The sequence below is a fragment of the Anabrus simplex genome, chromosome 7, assembly GCF_040414725.1.
Source record: "Anabrus simplex isolate iqAnaSimp1 chromosome 7, ASM4041472v1, whole genome shotgun sequence".
Taxonomy (NCBI): Eukaryota; Metazoa; Arthropoda; class Insecta; order Orthoptera; family Tettigoniidae; genus Anabrus; species Anabrus simplex.
The window spans coordinates 211,089,914-211,110,500 of record NC_090271.1 but is presented as its reverse complement, the minus strand read 5'-3'; positions in this window follow the sequence as shown (position 1 = coordinate 211,110,500).

Below are 20,587 nucleotides of genomic sequence, written 5' to 3'. Positions count from 1 at the left end.
TGGTATTTTCTCCTCTGTTTTTCAGGATTTTTAAATTTTGAATATGCTGTAATATCAGCTTTTTGTTTCTTTATTTCATTATGAAAAAGAAGAACCGATTGTTTTGCATCCGAAGATTTGGCGAATTTTTAGCGAAGATTTAGAGAAGAATTTTGTTAGCTCACCACAAGCTGACTCAAAAGGCACACTTTTACTACTGTTTATGATTACTGTACGTTTCATATCAAATTAGTTTATAACGCCTAATTTACCTTCGGTTACACGAGATGGAATGTTACTACAAATGTGCAATACATCAGAAACTTCGTCATGTTGCCGACGACTTTCTTCTACACTATGTAAGCTATGATTTGAACTTTTATATTTTGGCACTCTATTTCTACCACAAGCATCTAGATGAGCTTTATTGATGTGAATTGCAACAGATTGACAGTAATTTTCTTCCACAAATAGCAGAAATATTCAATCGACTAATACTATCTCTGAAACTCACTTCAGGTACTGCTTTGAAAGTTTGCGAAAGTATGAAGAATTTCTACCTTGCAAACGAACTCGCCAGGTAACATTAGTGCAGTAATAAAGAACAATCTTTATTTCCAATAATTTTCGGGTTACTTAGCTGAAGTGAACTTTAAACTGTGAAGGTAAAATCAGCACTATAATATGTTGTTTATCTTAGAGCATGCATAAGCATAGATATTGTCGCCGACTCAAGTATGGTAGTAGCATCTGTTGCTATCTGAACTGTTTTGCATAATATTTAAAATATTGAAAACTCATCCTATTTTGACTTGGAATTGACAAACATTTTAACATTATTTTTCTGATGATTATGCATTAATGTTTGAATGTAAACTGCTGGAAAATAACGAGTCCGAGAATATCACTAATAATTTTGGAAGATGGGTAATCGTATAGCCGGCCCCGTGGTGTAGGGGCAGCGTGCTTACCTTACCGGGTTCGATTCCCGGCCAGGTCAGAGATTCTTACCTGGACCTGAGAGCTAGTTCGAGGTCTTCTAAGCCTACGCGATTAGAATTGAGGAGCTATCTGACGGTGAGATATCGGTCCCGGTCTAGAAAGCCAAGAATAACGGCCGAGAGGATTCGTCGTGCTGACCACACGACACCTCTTAAACTGCAGGTCTTCGTGGTGAGCAGTGGTCGCTTGGTAGGCCAAGGCTCTTCAAGGGCTGTAGTGCCATGGGGTTTGGTTGGGTAATCATATAAGGTAATGGATTTTGAGAAAAGAAAACTAATCGTTCTTAAAATTTAATTTTAATAACAAAACCGGTGAACACCGGGCGAGTTGGCCGTGCGCGTAGAGGCGCGCGGCTGTGAGCTTGCATCCGGGAGATCGTGGGTTCGAGCCCCACGGTCGGCAGCCCTGAAGATGGTTTTCCGTGGTTTCCCATTTTCACACCAGGCAAATGCTGGGGCTGTACCTTAATTAAGCCCACGGCTGCTTCCTTCCAACTCCTAGGCCTTTCCTGTCCCATCGTCGCCATAAGACCTATCTGTGTCGCTGCGACGTAAAACAACTAGCAAAAAAAAAAAAACGGTGAACAATTGTATAAATATTCAATATAGTTAACAACTTGAAAATATAAAACAGTCATCCACTAATCTATTGTTATTATCATTTCAACATTTAATTGGTAAATAAAGATCATCAATACAAATGACGATATGCTCAGTGACGTACTAATGAGTCCTCTTGTGCTAGTCCTGTTCAAAACATGCGACTGAACATTGAAAATAACTCATTAGGGGCCTTACCTACAATCTAATTACTTTTGTTTCCTTCGAAGTACTCCCCTCCTCCATGAATACTACGCACCCAGTTTGGGGAATCACGGGCTGATCCGTATGCGAGTTCAGTTTGGTCTCATTAATTGACTGAAATCATCGTCCTATTAAGGTGAATTTGAATTTAAGGAATAGAAAAATGTTTGTTGAGAAAAGGTCGGATTATTAGTGTGGATGGAGAGGCACAATTGTCTTCGTGTTGGTTATAAATTCACGAATTAACAACGATGAGCGAGCTGGCGCGATGAGGTTCCAGGAGTTGATTCTCTATAAGAGTGATACTTTTCTCCTGAAATTCCATTTCAGAGGTCTCAAGACTTCGAGATCGGTTCACTGTTTGACCTTCACGTAGAAATCCACGCTTCACAACACCCTTGATGTCAACCAAAATAAAAACCGTCAACAAAAAATTCACGTTCGACATGACCTGCGGCATTTTATTCACTCTCAGCAAAACTTTTGCACGAAAATATACAGAGTGTTCCTAAACATGTGGATGTTAACTGAGGGATGGATAATACAGCCCAAAAATGAACAACGCGAAAGGTCCCTAGGACTGTGGTCGATCGTTTACGAGCTAAACCTGTTTTAATTATTATTAAAAAAAATGGAGGAGATTTCGTATTTAGGATTAAGTTAGAGTCAGACATACCGTTAATGAGTATGCCGTTACAGGCATTGCAGTTCTTCGCGAGCCTGTAGAACAAGGTTGGCACCAAATACGCGCAATGCCTGGAGTGTTCCAATGTGTCCGACAATCAATGAGGCGGTGTGTTCAAGGCGAACATGGTATACATTTTGAGCACTTCTGGTATTTGAATGAACCGAGCGAGTGGCCACGTGGTTTGGGCACGCGCATGTCAGCTTGCATGCGGGAGATAGTGAGTTCGAATCCCACCGTCGGCAGCCCTGAAGATGAATTTTCGTGGTTTCCCATTTTTACACCAAGCAAATGCTGGGGCTGTACCTTCATTAAGGCCATTGCCGCTTCCTTCCCGCTCCTATCATTTTCCTCTCCCATCGTCGCCATAAGACCTATGTGTGTCGGTGCGACGTAAAGCAAATTCTTGTGTATTTGAATGCTGTATCCCTGCTGGTACACCACAATGGTGAATACTCGACTTGAGGTATGCTAGGTAAGTCTAGATATTACCAATACTTCCCGTTCAAATTTGGAAATATGTTCATGGGGACTTCTTGTGTTGTTTTGGGGTGTATCTGTTCCGAAACATGTGTGAAGTTATAGTATATTATCCACCAACCAATCACTTCTCAGATGTTTTGGGATGTGCGTGTTCCTCAACATGTGTGCATTTATAGCATATTACCCACCCACCAATAACTTCACATATGTTTGGGACATACACCCTGTATGTCTCTGGGAATATTTTCCCCAGTTTGAAGCAGAAGCGAATGTTAATACTCAGCTCGTAATATCCAGACATCTCGACAATCGTAACAGGTGCTCTGCATTGTCACAAACTGACAACTGCTGAGCGATAGTTAATTGCTCTAGAAATGCGTGATACATGGCTAGTGATTTTAGAAGGATGCCACTATACTGCGCCATTTACAGGAAACCCCTGAGACTTTACATTTGCACGGTATTTTGAAAGGTCGTTTATATGTTTAACAAACCTGATATACTTGCGGGCACTAACACTCACTTTCATTTCCTCGCTTGCAGAAATAACAAGGATTTCCGTTCCAGCTGCATGGTGAGCTAATTGCCAGCGGAATCTAGTTTAGCAGACGTTTATATACGGGGAATAAGGGCAGCAATGGAATGTGTGAAACTCACATGTAAATTTCGCTTCCGTGAGCTGAGAACTAATAGACGGTTTGAGTGAAAGCCGTTCAAGTGCTGGTGTAGCACCTCTTGAATGTGATTTCCTGTGGAAAAAACATATCATTTTTTATTAAATAACAATAGGTCGAAAATCAATAGTTTAGGTGATTTAGAACGAATCATGTCAATTTAATTGTAATATTTAACAACTGTTCAAAAGTGCGTCTTACTTCAAAACACGTTCTGCAACGCCGCGCCATTGCCTGTCGTACAGGTTCAACGACCTCAGAGTCGGCGGATGCAGAGTGGGTCTCGGCCTATAAGTGGACACGGCTGGTTCGACAGCTCTACACTGCGAACCGGCCAACCGAGCAGAGAGAGGGAAGGCGACGGCTCTACCGTCGCTTACGCCTCTGTATTCGCGAGACGGACAGGGACTGGACCTTAGAATGGTTTTCCTTGGTTTTTCATTCTCCTGCACTTAGGCGAATGCCGGAACAGTTCCTAGTATTGGCCACGGCCGCCAACCCTCTCACTTTCTCCGAGCATCTCCTTGTCCGATACAAATCTCGTGGCCTGAGAGACGACGTCACCGTCTAGGAGGCCCTCCTTCCCCTTTACGGGAGGAACGAAAACATTGTAGTAGTAGTAGTAGTAGTAGTAATAGTAGCAAGGACGCCGTGCTGTAGAGAACATTGTAGAGACCCAGCTACGAGTTTTTCCTCAGATTGTGTTGGAGTCTCATACACTCTCGCTCTGCTCTGCTCTTCTCTAAACGAAAGAACGAAAACTTACTGCCTGTTTTTACAGCAAAGACATTCCATCCTGACGTCACGGCATGTTTAACAGAATATATAATACTGATGGTTTTGAAGAAGAATTTTTCTTAGAATTTGCTTTACGTAGCACCGACACAGATAGGTTTTATGGTGACGATGGGACAGAAAAGAACTAGGAGTGAGAAGCAAACAATGGAAAACCATCTTCAGAGCTGCTGACAGTGGGGTTCGAACCCATCATCTCCCGGATGCAAGCTTACAGCTGCATGCCCCAAACCGCACGGCCATCTCGTACGGTTTTTGATGAATCAGAGTTGTAATTAATTTTTAGGGCCTACCATTATATTACAGTTTCTAATTTAGCGAGTTAATAATTAGCTTCAGACCCAGAGTTATTTAGGTCCTACTATAAAACGTTTGTTTCAGACTCTTCTATCATCCCGGGAAGTTAAAGTATTGAATTTTGACACACCATGTATTTTAAATATTTCATCTCTAAACGGGTGTATTACATTTCGAATAAATGAATAGATGAATAAAATACATCCGATACATACCGAGTGAGTTGGATGCACGGTTTAGGTCACATCAGTTTTCACACAGAAGATGGTGGGTTCGAACTCCACTGTCGGCAGCCCTATAGATTTTTGTCCGTGGTTTCCCATTGTCATGGCCAGCAAATGTTGAGGCGTTACTTCAATTATGGCCACGGCCACTATCTTCCTATTCCGAGCCCTTTCCCGCCCTTGCCTCGGCAAAAGTATTTCCATACGTTAGTACGATGTTAAAACTTATCATAAATGAAAAGAAAACATTGAATAGTCGATTTGTTGGATAGAAGCGAGTAATTTAGCCTATACTATCCATGATTTAGGAACCAACTGGTCCACCAATGTGGTTACGAGGTTAGAATAAGACCTTCCCACTGGATGAGCAATGTTTGGTTTCCAGTTCTCTCATGGATTAGATACCGGTTCATTGGACAAAGACCGGGTATCACAATCAGAAAAAAAAAAGTTTTTTTTACATGCCAAGTTGCTCAGACTGTTGAGTACTGGTTTCCTGAGCTGAAGCTGGTGGATTCGATTCCGGTTCAGTCCACTGGTATTGGAAGGTACTCAAATACGTAAACCTTGTGTCAGTAGACTAACTGGCACGTAAAAGAACTTCTGCAGAACAAACTCTCGGCATCTCCAAAGAGTGTAAAAATTAGTTAGTGGGACATAAAACAAATAACGTCATTATTGATATGATATTAATTATTGCATTAACACTATGGAACGCAGAAAAACAACTTCAGAATAATAGATATTTATCAACCCCGTTCCTACATTGGCTTTGGTATTTCATATCAACATTATTGGAATAGTGTAAAAATAGAACAGCCTTGTGTGGGAAACAGACAACATTTTTTGGTCCATTTCTTTTCTTTTTTTCTCTGAACTATCATTAAAGTATTCTCTATCTGCAACTGAAAGAAAAACTTATCTCCTGATATGATGCGCATAGCAATGAAAAACAAGAAATTACTTTTGGTACAAATGGAAATGGAAAATGGAAGCGATTGCCACCAGAAAGGTATCGTGTGCTAGTTCGGGATGCGTCGCAAGTTCCTTGTTCGTCAAGAATTTGTTGTAAAAGTACTGCTGGGGACAGGTGAGTCATGTCCCCACTGGGTTTTCGTGACATCACCCGGCGTGAGTCTGACTTAAACTGAAATGAAATATCGATGGCTTTCTTTTAAAACCTCGTATGCCCAAATGTTCTTCCTACCCATTATATTCCTTAAGACTGGTTACGCCTCCCGGTCATATATTTGTATGCAGTCCATCAGAATAATTTTCGCTGTGTTCATTTTCCTTTGCTAATGTCTAAAGGAAAATGGACCTTACCGTACCGTATTGTAGGGATGTTGATTGCATGGCAAATTTACACACTCCTACAGTATAATGTATTTAAGGTTCATTTTCCTTTACACATTGGCAGAGGAAAATGACCATAATGACAATTATTCTTTTGGACTGCATATACGTATCAGACCGGGAGGTGTGACCAGTCTTAAGGAATATAATGGATAGGAAGAGTATTCGGACTTACGAGGTTTTTAAAGAAAGCCATCGATATACGTTAGATAGGCAATTCAGTACAACCTTTTTTGCAGGTGTCCGATGATAATTACAGTAAGAGGCGAATTATATCTTGGTCAGTAAGATTTACGTCAAAAATAAATAAATAAATAAATAAATAAATAAATAAATAAATAAATGAATAAATAAATAAATAAATAAATAAATAAATCACATTAAGGAACTGTCGAGAAAAAGGGAAGTTGCATTTCAGCTGACGAAGAATACACAAAAGATAAATGTTTTATCTTATGGAGCTAAATTGAGACATTTAGACACCGTTGTTAAACCTGAGTGCCTGTATGAAGTGGAAACATCGGACATGATTGGAAAAGGTGGTCTTGAAGATATCCGGAAGAAAGAAATAAAAAATGCTAAGAAAAATTAATGGCCCAAATGTAAAATAGGGAGAGAGGAGACTCAAATCTAACAAGGAATCGTATCAAAGAACGGATGGAGTGGTTGAACTGATGAGAAAGAAAAGGTTACAGTTCTGTGGACACTTGTTGAGGATGGACAGTAAGAGACTAACGAAGAGAATCTCTGAATTCTTCAGGAAGAGGAAGACAGATTTCAAAAGGTTTTGAGAAGTGAGGTTGAACTTGACGAAGATTATATCGTGAACAGAGATCAATTTGCACAACTCGTCCAAAATGTTCGCGGTTTCCAGGAGACTGGAGAAACGCTAGAAGAGCCTAAAGAGGAAATAGGAGAAAGGATGTAAATATACTGGCAGAAAAGGACAAAAATACTGCAAAAATAGTCAAATGTGGTCCATAGACAGCTGAAAAGAAAATTTCCAAATAAATAAATAAATAAATAAATAAATAAATAAATAAATAAACAAGACACATTACTGATTTTATCGTTACACCGGTCGTGCTACTGATATATGTTGCGAACTAACTTATTCGGCTGGTCGCTTAGTGACATGGATGGCTTAATTGTACAGCCCGAGCACATACGTAATTCTTACGCCATGTAACTTCAGCCTTAATTGTCCTAAGTCTACCACAATGGTACTGTTATGTCGGCCGTAAGAGTTGTGTATTCAATAATACATATATCATGGGTCAGAATTTACATTCAAAAGTCGAAATTAAGCAAATTAAGGAATTATCAGATTTTGGCCTCACATAACTTGTCCATCTACGAACGATGAGGGACATTGCATTTTGTCATAACGGGAATTATAAATACTATGCAAATGATTAATACGAAGCCGAAATTACTGTAATATGACACAGATGGCCCACCATTTAACAACAACGTTGATGTTATTCCTTCTAAGAGGAGGGTGGTTCTGATTTAAATTTCGCAAATTCTTGTCATGTGATAACAAGCAATCAGCTAAATTTTATTGCCGGTGAATCAGAGTAATGAGCAAATAATCATCCTTGTATACTGTAGAGCTGTGTAAATATTTGTCTGCCGAAGGAATTTTCCTGTTCTCGGAGGAAGATATCAATTCTAGCGGTTAGCTTGCGAATTCAAGGGACACCGAGCACAGGAATGCCTCCATTCCAAGCAACCGAAGCAGACTAGCTCCTCGTGCGATTGAATCTGTACCCAGCACAGATATGCAGCATACGACCATTGTTTACGCTAGATATTTTGTAAACCCTTTCAGTGCGAATATTTGAGGCATTTTATATGATACTTCAAAGAAAGTGTGTTCTTTCAGCTGTTAAGTATTTGTCAAGTATAAACAAGAAATGCTCAAGGGAGGGTAAAAATAATTCCATTTAGAATAGTCAGGCCTCACAGCTACAGTACATTTGAACTGCCTAATTAAGATTTCCAATACATCAGCTGATCAGGGAGCAGTGCATTTTCGTATGCTACATATTCTTAAAGCGTGAATCTCTTGGAAGAATTAGAAAGTGAGTTTGAAATAAATTTCCCGTTGTGAGAGTTCTAACGCTTTATGAAATTAGTGAATAAGCTTAAACTCGTGGTTCAGGGTTAAATTAGGAGCCTCTTAGGGAGAAAACAGTGCTAGCGGGTGAAAGGTCCAGGATATTCAATGACGACTAGAACAATACCTAAATAAATGCTTAACGAATCGGGCGCAATATTTTACTGCTGAGATAACTATAAATAAATATATTCCAAATGGTATTGGAATGGCAAGTTTTAAACCGAAGGGTTCCTTGCGCAAGAGTAGACTATTGCAAATGGCTTCTTTAGTCTGTAAACAGTGGTGATTTAATACCTGCATTGCTACTCTCTTCTGACGTGGTGTGGTCACATTTGAATGGGTGGTCCAATGAACAATGTAGTTAGTACTTGTACCACGAAGGTCAAAATTCACGTTTGGTGCACCTTTAGTGCAAGAGAAAGATTGTTTTCTTTTTTCTAACCTTAACAAATTCTGAACTCTAGAGTTTATTCTGAACGAATATCTTTCAAAATTAATTCTCCGAAAGATGTGGGCTATAACTCAAAGAACGGCTTGCAACTCAATTACTTAAGTACGTAAGGTTTTTGGAAAACGTTTATTCCAGGCCCATAACTTTATGACATTCTGTAACTTTTGTCACATGGCTTGTTGCCTTCGGAGAGGCCTGGTGCAGGTCTTTCGAGCTGACACCTTGTAGACGACCTGCGCTCTGTGAGGCCCTACCTAAGATGAAATCTGATGCTGAAAACGTCACCAGCACCCAGCCCCGAGCCATAGGAATTAACTAATGAAGGTTAAAATCCTCGAACCGACTGGGAATCGAACCAAAATCCCTTCAAATAAAGGCCAGCATGCTAACTACTTAGCTATGGAGCTGGACAGTAAAATAATTAAGAGATACAGTTTGTATTGAGGTCTTCAAAATTCCTGAAACTGGGTTGCAAAATGCTTGGCTAGAGAACTGACGTTACCCACTAATTGGCCGCGTTTATCCTTCAGGTGGATAATTAAATTATTGAGAGTAAGCCAAACTTGAAAATGGTGAACAGGAATATCAACCGACGTGCGGATGCATGTCTGTACACTAATGGGGATATCAAATTTACCAGGAGACGTTCACACACTTGGTAGGAAGTCTTCTCGGCTCATGCTGTAATGAAGCTACCGTAGCCAAACCGTAGAGCAGGAGGAACATTATGCTTCTGCATACGCTTGTAAGCTGGCCGTCGTTGAAAATCAATTGATTAGTGTTACGGCTCACGCCGGTTGGCTGAGAATTTTACTCCTGAATCTACAAGTACCTAAGGCTGGTGGTTATCTAATGTGGAAAACTGAGGAAAACTGGATTTACGGATTAATATCTGTTTTCATAGTCTTCGGGTTGTCTAGGTGACGGAAATTTAGGGACATGGTTGTCAGCAAACCGAGTATTGTTTTGCGAGTGAATTCTGTCTGGTTAATTCCTCCGTCTCCCGGGCCGGGTGTTCGTATTTGTGTGAATACTGTTGTAACCAAGGTTGAGATTTACAAAACACAACTTTATTATTCGCTTCAAATGCAAAATACACTATTTACACAAATAGAAATGAAATTTAACTTGAAGCAAAATGAATTAGGAATCTTGAGAAAGAGTCTATCTTTTGTACACTATATACAAATTTGCAGTATTTACATCCACTACTATCTCGAAAAGATAGTCCTTGTGATAAGAAAAGTCGATAGTCGAAAACTATCCGAAGTACTGACATAAATGTTTTGGAAAGTCCTTCCTTGCTGAGTTCATAAAAGCAAGTTCAATGTTGGAAGAATTCTTACTTGGCGAAACCAAGGGAGCTTGCATTAATTAGGGAAATATAACGGTATGTAATAGTATGACTGGATATGGGCAGCGGAATAAGAGGAGCGGTGACCAGAGGTGAAACCTCGTACTGCCAGAAATTCAGTCCACCTGGTCGAAGCACATTTTCAAGAGGAGTAGCCTCCGTGCTCGACGTAGGGTGTATTCTGGAGCTGGACACCGCGGCAAGTGGGCATCTGGACAGGCAGGGAGTTCCTCTTTATAGTACACACACGACGGTCCAGGCACGCGCACTGAGGGCTGCGCGTCGAGGCTAGAAGAATGACACTTGGCGTGCGTGTAGCTGGCTGGCGGAGCGAGAAGGGAGCGCCGGACATACAACAAATACATACCTTTATTCACACACACACACACACACACACACACGATCGGTACCAACCACCACAGGAGGAAGCAATATTGAATATACTCCTCCACACCGGGTTCGTGTCAGGAAGGAATTCCAGAAGCAAAACTAAGCTAAATCCACACGTTTGACACTACTCGTACCCAGGACTTCACTGGGTGCAGTAAATATGCAAGAAGAAGAATAAGTCGTTTTCTATTTCCAAGAGAGTGGGATTGATTCTGACTGAGGGTATTGCATTTTAGGGTGTAATAACCAGCACATCCGTCGGCTTTCAGTGGTTTAAGAATACATTTTTAAAAGTTGCTTTACTTCGCACCGCACGTATACAGTAGGTCTTATGGCGACGATAGTATAAGAAAGGGCTAGGTGTGGGAACGAAGTTGACATGGCCTTAATTAAGGTACAGATCCAGCATTTGCCTGGTGCGAAAATGGAAAAACACGGAAAAACATCTTCAGACTGCCGACAGTGGGGTTCGAACCTAGTATCTCCCGATTCCAAGCTGACAGATTCACTTCTCTAACCGCAGGGCCAACTCACTCGGTGCTTTAAGAATATTGTTTTTCTTCTATCACTTATACCACATCCTGACGGGGTTGCGGGTGTGTCAGACAAAAGCTCATCCTGGCATTTTTTAACATCGACAACAATCTAATGGATATTATTATTATTACTATTGTTTTTATTATTATTATTATTATTATTATTATTATTATTATTATTATTATTATTGCTGTTGTTGTTGTTGTTGTTGTTGTTGTTGTTGTTGTTGTAAAAGAGCAGAATATTCTTGTTTCAGAAATCCTCTTAAGTTTCTCGACTCAGTCGTATCTAGGGGAGGTCTCGGGCCCAATGCAAGCTCCCCACTTTGGTAGGCTGTGGTTATAGTGGTACAGGACAATAAGAGCAAGAAGGGAATGGCGCCGTTTAAAGAAACTGGGAGGTACAATTCATTATTAATTTGTGGTATTATTTACAGCATAGATAAATTGTTTTGATTAAACAAACTTTAATCGAACAGCTAACAAATTACTCTTATCAGATTACGGCTAATATACGAGCCGTGGTGGAGCAATGAGGGCAGTGCTGCTGGGAACAAAACGAATAACGCAAAAGAACGCTGTGGAACAAATAGTCAATAGAATGAACACGGCTACCTCGCCACCAGTTTGCATCTAGAGTTTGTAGGTTTGGACACTTGCTTGCGTGTGTCAGTGCCACGAGGGACATTAAGGACAAAATGGAACTCGATTCTAAAACTACACATACCTTTTAAGTACCGGTAGTTAAAGTAATGTGTTCTTTTTTTTTTAATTTATCAGACAGTTTTCACTCGTACTTACAAGAGAATCATCCCACCTGAGCCCTTGTATTTGTTATATCCGGACAAAGCCGCACGGGTTTTGAGCGAAGAGTGCGTCTATCTACCTGTTGTTGCGTTAGGATGTGTAAGTTGAGAATTCAGCCCGAAGGCTGGTTTAATCCTCAACAGTCCCGCCATTAGCTGTCATACATGGAGTAAGTTACAATGAAGAGGCACACTAAGGAAATGTGGAGTGAGGTAGTTTCCCGTTGCTTTCTTCCCAGGGCCAGAAGTTGCTATTACATATCAGTCTGCCAAGCCCACTGAAATACATTCACCCACTGACCCTATGAACGACATTGTCCCACCATTCATAACAGGGACTGGCTGCACAAGGAATGGCATTACTAGTATAGTTCATACCTCGGTCACATTCACATTGTCAAAGCCAAGGATGAGGCAGAGATAGGTTCATGAAAGTAAAATAGTTTGATTTATCCTACACTAGAAAGACACAGTGCACCAAACCAAATGTTCTCGCTAACAGAGGTACAATAGCATTTGAAGGGAAAAAATGCGTTAATTGAGGCACAAATTTAATTTCACATATTATTTTTACATTTTCCGGCTCCATGGTTAAATGGTTAGCGTGCTGGCCTTAGGTAACAGCGGTCCCGGGTTCGACTGCCGGAAGGGTGGGGAATTTTAACCATAATTGGTTAATTCCCCTGATACGGGGACTGGGTGTATGTGTCGTCTTCATCATCATTTCATCCTCATCACGACGCGCAGGTCGCCTACGGGTGTCAAATCAAAAGACCTGCTCCAGGCTTCTCCGAAGGCCACACGCCATTAGTATGTTTACATTTGACTGTTAGAAATATTACATACCGGGCGAGTTGGCCGTGCGCGTAGAGGCGCGCGGCTGTGAGCTTGCAACCGGGAGATAGGGGGTTCGAATCCCACTGTCGGCAGCCCTGAAGATGGTTTTCCTTGGTTTCCCATTTTCACACCAGACAAATTCTGGGGCTGTACTTTAATTAAGGCCACGGCCGCTTCCTTCCAACTCCTAGGCCTTTCCTATCCCATCGTCGCCATAAGACCTATCTGTGCCGGTGCGACGTAAAGCCCCTAGCAAAAAAAAAAAAATTACAAAGTAGACAAGTCACATTTTTTTCCAAACTTCGCACGCTACAAGAATATTGCACCAGCAGAATGTCAATTCTCGACATACAGAACTAGTAGACCAGATATTTACTATTTCCCTAGTGAAAGTTATCTTATGTGTTTAATTACTGTAGTTCATTTTCGGTATTCTTGCTTTAGCTTAACTCTTGCAACAAAAGGAATGTAATGGCAGAAGCAACCACAAGACTATCAACTCAAATGACAAGAACCACGGGCAGAAGCAATTCCAAGACCATTTGCCATGAACCAAAATATAACACTGGTTCCATTTCCAAGGAGGGGCTGCCTAGCCGAGGCGGTAAAGGCGTGCTCGGTTTGACCGGAAGGACGTGCGTTCGAGTCCCCGTCAGGAAGTCGTAAAAAAATTTAAGAAACTAGATTTCCACTTCCGGAGGTGCATATAGCCCTGAGGTTTACTCCGCCTACACCAAAAATGAGTGCCGGGTTAATTCCTGGGGAGAAAGGCGGCCAGGCGTAGAGCTAACCACTCTATTCCATCAAGTGTCGAGGTTACGAATGGTGGAAGCCTTTAACTTCCACCCCTCCAAGGGCCTTCATGGCCTGTATGGAGATGACTTCACTTTGCTTTGCTCCATTTCCAAGGTGTTGCCAGCTCTTACTGAATTAAGGTGAATGTCACGATTGTTTATCTCACGGCCTTTCATGGTAACCAAACACTACGCACCATGCAGCTCGTAATCTCAAGAAATATTCGGCTGTGGGTCCGCTCCTATTCGGTTCACCTCCGCTCTGCAGCTGTCTTGGACGACGTTTTGGAATCCTCACGAGCTGTTTTATTCTCCCGTCGTCGTTATCGAAATTTTCGGAGGAATTTGCTGTCCGTTTTGCGGCTCTTCTTAAATTCGTAATAGTTCTTTCGTAAATTCTGAATAGCTTGTTGTGATATTTTGCGAATCCGATATTGCACGATTTTTATTTCGATGACTCAGCCGGGTTGTTTGTAACCAAGAACCATGTTCTAGTGCAACGAGAGCCGAAGCTGTACTAATTTACCGCGAGCGGGGCTTGGCCATTTTTATATGTTTATCGTTCTCACACTATCAAAGCCGGATGACTTCACAGGAGAGTGGGAGTGTTCGCGATTGAAACGATGCGCAGGGTACGTGCGTGCGATGCGTAGCGACGAAGTTACTTGAGTTTCAAACCTTTCATGAAATGGTGACAAGCATCCCATAAAAGGACCATCCCGGTGAAAAGCATTCTACGTAAGAAAAATTACACAAGCTAATTTTTGGATGGTAAACAGCCCGTTAGTAGTCATTTATATCACTTTTTTGGTATGGACGATATACAAAGTTACAACGACGACATAGATATCCCACTGATGCGCTACATGCCAGCAACACGGTAAGCGTCAAGTTATAAATCTTTACTCCTCACCCTTCATTTAATCCCTTCATACAAATTTGTCATATATTCTTAATATCTATCTCTATATTAAAAGAGTTTACTAAAACAAGCTTTGGCAAATCCGTCCGTTCGTTCTACTGGACTGATCTGATTCATTTTCGTTTTATTCTCTCAAGAATTGCCTGCCATTGAATCATCAGACACTGATAGGCCTCTACGTACAGCCAACTTTGAGTAATCATAAAATTAAATAATTAAATTATCACTCCAATAATTGCAGGCGAAGGCTTACACTAACCCGCAATACATTCTGTACTTAGTAGGTTGCTACGTGACGTGCACTTTCATAATTATGTTTCGATATAATGTGATTTTCATCCTTAGTAATGTCATTGCACGCAGCCAAATTTAATTACTACATTTCAAACGAGTGAGTACACTTCCTCTGATCACGGAAGAATACTATTCCCTGCTAGATACTCTCTGATTCTCTAATCTTTCCCAGCTTCCAAATATATTCAACAGATGGCAGAACGTCCCTAATAACTTAACATGCTGCTAAGTGGAAAAAGCCTACGTACAGACGTGCACATTAATGGTGTCCCGACATAAACAATCAACACTGCCCCACTCCAGTACAAAACAAGAAGGAAGGGAGTGAAGGGGTAGTGCCGAAGGCACAATGACCCACCTTCTCGCTCAACGCATTGCTGCATGTATATAGCCTGTTGCAAGACTCTGTTGTGATTGAAATGGGCACACTGGCGGATGTATTGAAGTACAGCATTAGGTAACCTCCACTGATAATTACAGAATCAAGAGGTAAAGGAGGTTTTTAACAGAAAAATTATTTTTTAATAGTTAGGAATATTTTGTAGCTGCGTTATATCGGGTCGTTATTAGAAAATATCTTTTACTGGTTCCTAACTTTGTTCTGGACTTTACTGAAGTTATATCATCATAATTTACCACCTCGGATATAGAATTACGATACATTCTATAAATAGAAAATTAATATGCTAATATAAGTTATTGATGTATAACTGTGTAAGCATTTCTTTACAAAAATAACTAAAGATACATTTTCTTCTTGAGCAATAAGAAAATAATGTAATATCATTCAAATTCAATTTCCATAAAATACAAATTCGTGTCTTAAAATATACAACAAATATGCTATTATTGCAACATTTCAACATAACTAATTATTATAAAATTAACACATTTTTACAGAAATATCTTATAAAAATATGAACGTATCGCATCTTCCTCGAAAAAATATAAATAAAATAAACGTACGGTAAAATAATATTATAATAATTATAAATATATAATAAAATAATGTTGCCTTATTTCTACCCATCACCAAACTGTCTTAAGACTGCACGATATTGCTTGAGCTATTGCTTGGGGGACCATGTGAGCCTCCCACATGCCAATAATATGGCCTCGATTCACCCGTGACAAGATAGGAGACATCTTACAAAGTTACAGTATAACGAAATGTAGGCCGGAATACACACACACTGTGTATTCAGCAGTACCTGTTCACTCCCTTCCCTTCCTTTTCGGTACTGGGGTGGCCTTCAACACTACGCCTTCACTCTCAGTACTGGAGTGGGGCAGTGTTGACTGTTTATGTCGGGACACCATTAATGTGCGTGCGTGTACAAACAAACCCTATCATAACATACGCCTTCGGTATTATCGGGGAACACCTATCGAAGAATACTCTAGCTACAATAGAAAGAGTGAAGGCAATGTATCTTAAAAACGTTCTCTGCCAGGCAAGAAATGCTCTTTCGAGACTAAGGTGGTGGTGCTGCTGGTGATTATTGTTTGAAGAGGAAGTACAACTAGGCAACCATCCTCTATATATCACGTATCAGAGAAAAAAATGGAAGGGATCCGACAATTCGAAAAATGAAGATATCGGCGAAAGAAAGATAAGGGCTCGAAGGGCGTAAAAATTAAGGACTCCCTAGGCCTCGACTATTCTAATACCGTCGGGGTCGGAAAAGAACAAGAGTTCACCAAGGGAGGTCGAATAGGATAGATGAAAGTGAGTAGCCTGACACAAGTGGAGGCAATGCCAGGATTAAGCCCCCTTTCAGTTAGTTTAGTTTAGTTAGTTGCCTCTTACGACAGGCAGTGGGCACCTTGAGTGTTATTCTACCGCCCCCATCCACAGGGGGACTTCGAGATTAACATATTAGCTCACATGACAACTGTTCTATATAGAAGAATTGCGATTAAAAATACCATTGCTTTCTAGGACACAATACCAAGGTTTACATTAAGAACTGCAGAATATATGGACAGATTTTTACCAAAACAAGTAGCATGATGACGTCATAATGGATGAATTCTCTACTACGAGCTGCGGCATACCATAACGCGCTTCTTATTAAATGTTCATAAAACCACTAGAAAGGGCAAACAAAGCAATATGACTATGACAGGGATATCAAGACGAGTTATCTGACCTGTTAATAAAGAATGCTGTGAAGCAGCACGGGTCCTCTAGTATTTCTTTAAAATGTAAACTACTCTTTTTTTGTTTTGCTATTTGCTTTACGTCGCACCGACTCAGAAAGGTCTTATGACGACGATGGGACAGGAAAGGGCTAGGACTGGGAAGGAAGCGGCCGTGGCCGTAATTAATGTACAGCCCCAACATTTGCCTGGTGTGGAAATGGGAAACCACGGAAAACCATCTTCACTGGCAATGCAGAGCTATAAAGAAGCAATGGCATCTATTGGTAACCAATAAAGAAAGAAACACTGAGTTACTTGAAAGATTATGATCAAGAAATGGGCTATTTAAACTGAATTGGACTTTCATCCAAATGAATGCTTCGGATGACGAAAGCGACAGTAATGATAGCATATTAGGATTGCTCAGCACACTAGTGATTCGGATGAAACATCCAATTTGTCGGCTCTAAAACCCTCCTTGTGTGAAATAACTTATAATTTTTTTTTTTTTTTGGTACTTGCTAAAAGTCGCACTAACATATCGGAGGTTTTCGGTGGCGGAAACACGGCGAATGGCTAGGACTCGGAAGGTAGGTTTTATTATATCAATCACTACTGACCTACATTTAGGGCAGTCGCCCAGGTGACAGATTTCCTGTCTGTTATTTTCCTGGCCTCTTTTAAATGATTGCAAAGAAATTGGAAATTTATTGAACATCTACCTTGGTAAGTTATTCCAATCCCTAACTCCCCTCCCTATAAACGAATATTTGCCCCAATTTGTCCTCTTGAATTGCAGCTTTATCTTCATGTTGTGATCTTTCCTCCTTTTAAAGACACCACTCAATCTTATTCGTCTACTGATGTCATTCGACGCCATCACTCCACTGACAGCTCGGAACATACCACTTAGTCGAGCAGCTCGTCTTCTTTCTCCCAAGTCTTCCCAACCCAAACTTTGCAACATTTTGTAACGCTACTCTTTTGTCGGAAATCAACCAGGACAAATCGAGCGTTTTTCTTTGGATTTTTTCTAGTTCTTGAATCAAGTAATCCTGGTGAGATACTCTAGTTGGAGTCTTACTATAGACTTATATGCCCTCTCATTTACATCCTTACTATAACCATTAAATCATGTGCAGAGATCTGTACCCTTTATTTACAATCATATTTATGTGATTACCCCAATGAAGATCTTTCCTTATATTAACATCCAGTTACTTACAATGATCCCCTAAAGGAACTTTCACCCCATCAACGCAGTAATTAAAACTGAGAGGACTTTTCCTATTTGTGAAACTCACAACCTGACATTGAACCCGGTTTATCATCATACCATTGCCTACTGTCCATCTCACAACATTATTGAGGTCATTTAGCAGTTGCTCACTCTATACAGAATAACATCATCTGCAAAATGCCTTATCTCTGATTCCACTTCTTTACACATATCATTGATATTTATAAGAAAACATAAAGGTGCAATAATACAGCCACACCATTCGCCTGGTGTGAAATTGGAAAACCACGGAAAACCGTCTTCAGAAGGCTTAATACGGGTCGTAAGAGAGAATTCGTATATATAGTAGCACATGGCTCTGTAATCCACAATGTTTCTTGTTTGTAATGTGAAACAAAAATGATAATATAAAAGAACAGGAAATTCTGGATTGAAAAGGAGAAAAAAGCCATTATTATCATTATTATTATACTTTTCACACACCTGTGAGTTCGCGGGTGCGAAATGTGTAGAAGAAGAAGAAGAAGAAGAAGAAGTGGATTTAGCCTTCTTTTACGGGTGGGTGCCCTTCCTAACGCCAATTCCTTGTGAAAGGATGTAACCACTGTTGTGTGTTTCTGTGCTGGTTGGTAGTGTGGTGTGTTGTCGGAATATGAATAGGAGAATGTTGGGACAAACAGATACGCCCAGTCCCGAATCGAGAGAATTAATTATACGCAATTAAAATCCTCGACACGGCCGGGGATCGAACCCGGGAACCTCTAAACCGAAGGCCTCAAAGCTGAACCTTCAGCCCAGGAGTCGGACATTTTTTTATAGTTACGAGATATCCCGGTGACAGTGCTTGCCTACAACAGTAAATAACCTGCTAAGCGATCGATGCTCAGTCCTAAGGCCTGCAGTCTATGAGGTGACGCATGGTCAGCGCGACGAGTCCTCTTGGACGTTCCGTAAGATAGCTCCTGACTTGTCCTCACATTGCCTACAGTAGAACAGAAATTAAATTGAATTAAAACATTCATTATGTAACAACAACCAATACAAAATACAGGCATTACATGAAAGCAAAATATTGCAAGAAATGATATCGAAACAAGAAGTTACATGGCAACGAGAGTAGGGACTAAAACACAAACAGGAAAACAATAAAATAAATACATGAGAATGGAAAGTTCATTATACATCACGTAATGTAACATAATAATGACAATGAATCACGGAGGAAATCACACAAAATATAGCTGAAAATATTCCTTTGCAAGTAGCGTGTCAGAAATTCATAAAAATTGTCACAGGTTTACACAGAAAATCACACAATGTTTACAAAGCATAGTTTAAAGCAGGTAGAGTAAACTCTGTGCGAAATACATTCATGGAGGGAGCAATTTAATGAGAAATGAAAGGAAAGTTCGTGACGTCATGAGTACCGAAACTCAGTGGTGATCCACATTATTCTCACAACGCGCCATGTTCGAGTCCAGTCGGTACAAAATTTTTCATTCACCATGGGAAATAGTTCAGCACAAAAAATAACCGTTTGTTCCTTTAAGAAGAATAAGTAAACAAACTTACAACTGTATTTTTGTTAAAAAATATGATAAATGACCCTAAACTGTGGTCCGTAAATGTAATGAAAAAATCTATTCAACAAATACTGTAAACTGCTATATTCTTCTGTTGTCTATGAATTCTTTTCTGGCCGTATTATACAGTAGTGTATAATCTGTGCCTTGTTCGTTCCCCATGATCCTTACTCTAAATAAACAAACACATGATGCACAGACGAATTCGTACAGTAGCATTACCTCCGTGTAATTACTGCAAGTACTGCTTCTGCATGCGCGAAGCCTGTGTTGGGATGCGTTCTCCTTCGGTTCCTGTATAGCCACAGCGAGTGGAACAAATAGCTTCTGCTCCCTAGGGCAATGATTTGATGATCTAAAAATATTCTATTTTCAGTAACGTATCATATGAATTGTAATGTAGATACACAGGAATCACAAAACATTTATTCCATCACAAGTAGCATATCATATAAATTGCAACGGAATCACAGCGGAATTCATACAAGATTTACAAACTGTAACTAGAAATATTCCATTTGAATAGAGGGTCATAATGACTGTAACATAATCGCATAGAAATTCAAACATAACTTAAATAATGATAATATCTTAATACAAATATTTATAGCAGATTGAGCTTAACATTCTATTTACAAAATCGCATCACAAAAAAAAAATACAGAATTATACAATTATACAAAATTGACGATCTTTTCTTGAAACATCTGAAACTTTTGGGAAAAGGCTCCAAGACTAAATTATAGACCTCAATGTTAAAATCTTGTGAACATTTTTGGTATTTCGGGTTATTATTTTGTTCGAATGGATTG